This window comes from Drosophila bipectinata, unplaced genomic scaffold, assembly GCF_030179905.1.
Source record: "Drosophila bipectinata strain 14024-0381.07 unplaced genomic scaffold, DbipHiC1v2 scaffold_20, whole genome shotgun sequence".
Lineage (NCBI taxonomy): Eukaryota > Metazoa > Arthropoda > Insecta > Diptera > Drosophilidae > Drosophila > Drosophila bipectinata.
Window position 1 is genome coordinate 20,001 of NW_027222843.1, and position 7,074 is coordinate 27,074.

Genomic DNA, 7,074 nt, shown 5'->3' on the forward strand with positions numbered 1-7,074 from the left:
ATAAGACGTAGACGCTTCAACGATATTATCTAAGTATACAATATAGTGTATATATAATATATAATATAGTATGTTATATTATATAGATAGGCTTACACCACCTACCATATATACCTTTTTGACCACACTTTCGTCAAGCTGGGTATTTATTTGCCTTCTTTCCCTCACCTAAAAATACTCATCGGTATTTTAGTATATTCATATAATATAAATAATATACTATATTGGTAGGACGACACCACCTACCCTATATACCTTTTTGAACACACTTTCGTCAAGCTGGGTATTTATTTGCCTTTTTACCCTCACCTAAATATACTCATCGGTATATTTCAGTATATTTTAGTATATCCATATGAATATGTATATCCATATCCATATCCATATCCATATCCATATGAAAATAATTTAATATTTCCATATTTATTATAATATAATAAATATTATTATATTATATATTATATGGTAGGCTATCCCCATCACCTACCATATATTTCATATACATATAAATATTTTCATATCCATATATATTTTTTTATATTCATATATTTTCATATATGTTATATGCATATGTATTCATAACCATATGCTCATATATTAATACTGGCGGTCTTCTGTTTAATATAATATTATTTTAATATTATATTGGCAGGCTGAACACCACCTACCCTATATACCTTTTTGAACACGGTTTCGTCAATCCGGTCATTTATTGTATGGGAAGTATGACTTTCCCACACATATTTGGATATCCATACGATTGCATATCCATATGAAAATATTTTTAATATTTTTAATATATTTTTAATATTTCCATATTTAATATAATATAATTAAATTATTATATTATATATTATATGGTAGGCTATCACCATCACCTACCATATATTTCATATACATATAAATATTTTCATATCCATATATATTTTTTTATATTCATATATTTTCATATATGTTATATGCATATGTATTCATAACCATATGCTTATATATTAATACTGGCGGTCTTCTGTTTAATATAATATTATTTTAATATTATATTGGTAGGCCGAACACCACCTACCCTATATACCTTTTTGAACACGGTTTCGTCAATCCGGTCATTTATTGTATGGGAAGTATGACTTTCCCACACATATTTGGATATCCATACGATTGCATATCCATATGAAAATATTTTTAATATTTTTAATATATTTTTAATATTTCCATATTTAATATAATATAATTAAATTATTATATTATATATTATATGGTAGGCTATCACCATCACCTACCATATATTTCATATACATATAAATATTTTCATATCCATATATATTTTTTTATATTCATATATTTTCATATATGTTATATGCATATGTATTCATAACCATATGCTCATATATTAATACTGGCGGTCTTCTGTTTAATATAATATTATTTTAATATTATATTGGTAGGCCGAACACCACCTACCCTATATACCTTTTTGAACACGGTTTCGTCAATCCGGTCATTTATTGTATGGGAAGTATGACTTTCCCACACATATTTGGATATCCATACGATTGCATATCCATATGAAAATATTTTTAATATTTTTAATATATTTTTAATATTTCCATATTTAATATAATATAATTAAATTATTATATTATATATTATATGGTAGGCTATCCTCATCACCTACCATATATTTCATATACATATAAATATTTTCATATCCATATATATTTTTTTATATTCATATATTTTCATATATGTTATATGCATATGTATTCATAACCATATGCTCATATATTAATACTGGCGGTCTTCTGTTTAATATAATATTATTTTAATATTATATTGGCAGGCTGAACACCACCTACCCTATATACCTTTTTGAACACTGGTTCGTCAATCCGGTCATTTATTGTATGGGAAGTATGACTTTCCCACACATATTTGGATATCCATACGATTGCATATCCATATGAAAATATTTTTAATATTTTTAATATATTTTTAATATTTCCATATTTAATATAATATAATTAAATTATTATATTATATATTATATGGTAGGCTAACATCATCACCTACCATATATTCCATATACATATAAATATTTTCATATTCATATATATTTTTTTTTATATATTCATATATTTTCATATATGTTATATGCATATGTATTCATAACCATATGCTTATATATCACCAATGGCGACATTCTGTTTAATATAATATTATTTTAATATTATATTGGTAGGCCGAACACCACCTACCCTATATACCTTTTTGAACACGGTTTCGTCAATCCGGTCATTTATCGTATAGGAAGTACGACTTTCCCACACATATTTGGATATCCATACGATTGCATATCCATATGAAAATATTTTTAATATTTTTAATATTCGTGAGTTTTTAAATAGGGACAGAAGGAATCTCTTGAATTGAATCATGCGCGTCACTAATAAGATGACGAGGCATTTGGCTACCTATGCGAAAGTAATTCAACTCCCGCCGTCTTAAGGTTTAAGACTTATAACAATATATGTTTAATATTTTTAATATCCGTGAGGTTTTAAATAGGGACAGAAGGAATCTCTTGAATTGAATCATGCGCGTCACTAATAAGATGACGAGGCATTTGGCTACCTATGCGAAAGTAATTCAACTCCCGCCGTCTTAAGGTTTAAGACTTATAACAATATATGTTTAATATTTTTAATATCCGTGAGGTTTTAAATAGGGACAGAAGGAATCTCTTGAATTGAATCATGCGCGTCACTAATAAGATGACGAGGCATTTGGCTACCTATGCGAAAGTAATTCAACTCCCGCCGTCTTAAGGTTTAAGACTTATAACAATATATGTTTAATATTTTTAATATCCGTGAGGTTTTAAATAGGGACAGAAGGAATCTCTTGAATTGAATCATGCGCGTCACTAATAAGATGACAAGGCATTTGGCTACCTATGCGAAAGTAATTCAACTCCCGCCGTCTTAAAGTTTAAGACTTATAACAATATAAATGAAAAATATTATTTTCATTTTTCACGTCACTATTAAGATGACGAGGCATTTGGCTACCTAAACGAAAGTAATTCATCTTCCGCCGTTATAAGGTTTAAGACTTATAACAATATAAATGAAAAATATTATTTTCATTTTTCACGTCACTAATAAGATGACGAGGCATTTGGCTACCTATGCGACAGTACTCCATCTCCCGCCGTCTTAAAGTTTAAGACTTATAACAATATAAATGAAAAATATTATTTTCATTTTTCACGTCACTAATAAGATGACGAGGCATTTGGCTACCTATGCGAAAGTAATTCAACTCCCGCCGTCTTAAGGTTTAAGACTTATAACAATATATGTTTAATATTTTTAATATCCGTGAGGTTTTAAATAGGGACAGAAGGAATCTCTTGAATTGAATCATGCGCGTCACTAATAAGATGACGAGGCATTTGGCTACCTATGCGAAAGTAATTCAACTCCCGCCGTCTTAAGGTTTAAGACTTATAACAATATATGTTTAATATTTTTAATATCCGTGAGGTTTTAAATAGGGACAGAAGGAATCTCTTGAATTGAATCATGCGCGTCACTAATAAGATGACGAGGCATTTGGCTACCTATGCGAAAGTAATTCAACTCCCGCCGTCTTAAGGTTTAAGACTTATAACAATATATGTTTAATATTTTTAATATCCGTGAGGTTTTAAATAGGGACAGAAGGAATCTCTTGAATTGAATCATGCGCGTCACTAATAAGATGACGAGGCATTTGGCTACCTATGCGAAAGTAATTCAACTCCCGCCGTCTTAAGGTTTAAGACTTATAACAATATATGTTTAATATTTTTAATATCCGTGAGGTTTTAAATAGGGACAGAAGGAATCTCTTGAATTGAATCATGCGCGTCACTAATAAGATGACAAGGCATTTGGCTACCTATGCGAAAGTAATTCAACTCCCGCCGTCTTAAGGTTTAAGACTTATAACAATATATGTTTAATATTTTTAATATCCGTGAGGTTTTAAATAGGGACAGAAGGAATCTCTTGAATTGAATCATGCGCGTCACTAATAAGATGACGAGGCATTTGGCTACCTATGCGAAAGTAATTCAACTCCCGCCGTCTTAAGGTTTAAGACTTATAACAATATATGTTTAATATTTTTAATATCCGTGAGGTTTTAAATAGGGACAGAAGGAATCTCTTGAATTGAATCATGCGCGTCACTAATAAGATGACGAGGCATTTGGCTACCTATGCGAAAGTAATTCAACTCCCGCCGTCTTAAGGTTTAAGACTTATAACAATATATGTTTAATATTTTTAATATCCGTGAGGTTTTAAATAGGGACAGAAGGAATCTCTTGAATTGAATCATGCGCGTCACTAATAAGATGACGAGGCATTTGGCTACCTATGCGAAAGTAATTCAACTCCCGCCGTCTTAAGGTTTAAGACTTATAACAATATATGTTTAATATTTTAATATCCGTAAGGTTTTAAATAGGGACAGAAGGAATCTCTTGAATTGAATCATGCGCGTCACTAATAAGATGACGAGGCATTTGGCTACCTATGCGAAAGTAATTCAACTCCCGCCGTCTTAAGGTTTAAGACTTATAACAATATATGTTTAATATTTTTAATATCCGTGAGGTTTTAAATAGGGACAGAAGGAATCTCTTGAATTGAATCAATGCGCGTCACTAATAAGATGACGAGGCATTTGGCTACCTATGCGAAAGTAATTCAACTCCCGCCGTCTTAAGGTTTAAGACTTATAACAATATATGTTTAATATTTTTAATATCCGTGAGGTTTTAAATAGGGACAGAAGGAATCTCTTGAATTGAATCATGCGCGTCACTAATAAGATGACAAGGCATTTGGCTACCTATGCGAAAGTAATTCAACTCCCGCCGTCTTAAGGTTTAAGACTTATAACAATATATGTTTAATATTTTTAATATCCGTGAGGTTTTAAATAGGGACAGAAGGAATCTCTTGAATTGAATCATGCGCGTCACTAATAAGATGACGAGGCATTTGGCTACCTATGCGAAAGTAATTCAACTCCCGCCGTCTTAAGGTTTAAGACTTATAACAATATATGTTTAATATTTTTAATATCCGTGAGGTTTTAAATAGGGACAGAAGGAATCTCTTGAATTGAATCATGCGCGTCACTAATAAGATGACGAGGCATTTGGCTACCTATGCGAAAGTAATTCAACTCCCGCCGTCTTAAGGTTTAAGACTTATAACAATATATGTTTAATATTTTTAATATCCGTGAGGTTTTAAATAGGGACAGAAGGAATCTCTTGAATTGAATCATGCGCGTCACTAATAAGATGACGAGGCATTTGGCTACCTATGCGAAAGTAATTCAACTCCCGCCGTCTTAAGGTTTAAGACTTATAACAATATATGTTTAATATTTTTAATATCCGTGAGGTTTTAAATAGGGACAGAAGGAATCTCTTGAATTGAATCATGCGCGTCACTAATAAGATGACAAGGCATTTGGCTACCTATGCGAAAGTAATTCAACTCCCGCCGTCTTAAGGTTTAAGACTTATAACAATATATGTTTAATATTTTTAATATCCGTGAGGTTTTAAATAGGGACAGAAGGAATCTCTTGAATTGAATCATGCGCGTCACTAATAAGATGACGAGGCATTTGGCTACCTATGCGAAAGTAATTCAACTCCCGCCGTCTTAAGGTTTAAGACTTATAACAATATATGTTTAATATTTTTAATATCCGTGAGGTTTTAAATAGGGACAGAAGGAATCTCTTGAATTGAATCATGCGCGTCACTAATAAGATGACGAGGCATTTGGCTACCTATGCGAAAGTAATTCAACTCCCGCCGTCTTAAGGTTTAAGACTTATAACAATATATGTTTAATATTTTTAATATCCGTGAGGTTTTAAATAGGGACAGAAGGAATCTCTTGAATTGAATCATGCGCGTCACTAATAAGATGACAAGGCATTTGGCTACCTATGCGAAAGTAATTCAACTCCCGCCGTCTTAAAGTTTAAGACTTATAACAATATAAATGAAAAATATTATTTTCATTTTTCACGTCACTAATAAGATGACGAGGCATTTGGCTACCTAAACGAAAGTAATTCATCTTCCGCCGTTATAAGGTTTAAGACTTATAACAATATAAATGAAAAATATTATTTTCATTTTTCACGTCACTAATAAGATGACGAGGCATTTGGCTACCTATGCGAAAGTAATTCAACTCCCGCCGTCTTAAAGTTTAAGACTTATAACAATATAAATGAAAAATATTATTTTCATTTTTCACGTCACTATTAAGATGACGAGGCATTTGGCTACCTAAACGAAAGTAATTCATCTTCCGCCGTTATAAGGTTTAAGACTTATAACAATATAAATGAAAAATATTATTTTCATTTTTCACGTCACTAATAAGATGACGAGGCATTTGGCTACCTATGCGAAAGTAATTCAACTCCCGCCGTCTTAAAGTTTAAGACTTATAACAATATAAATGAAAAATATTATTTTCATTTTTCACGTCACTAATAAGATGACGAGGCATTTGGCTACCTATGCGAAAGTAATTCAACTCCCGCCGTCTTAAGGTTTAAGACTTATAACAATATATGTTTAATATTTTTAATATCCGTGAGGTTTTAAATAGGGACAGAAGGAATCTCTTGAATTGAATCATGCGCGTCACTAATAAGATGACGAGGCATTTGGCTACCTATGCGAAAGTAATTCAACTCCCGCCGTCTTAAGGTTTAAGACTTATAACAATATATGTTTAATATTTTTAATATCCGTGAGGTTTTAAATAGGGACAGAAGGAATCTCTTGAATTGAATCATGCGCGTCACTAATAAGATGACGAGGCATTTGGCTACCTATGCGAAAGTAATTCAACTCCCGCCGTCTTAAAGTTTAAGACTTATAACAATATAAATGAAAAATATTATTTTCATTTTTCACGTCACTAATAAGATGACGAGGCATTTGGCTACCTAAAAGAAAGTAATTCATCTTCCGCCGTTATA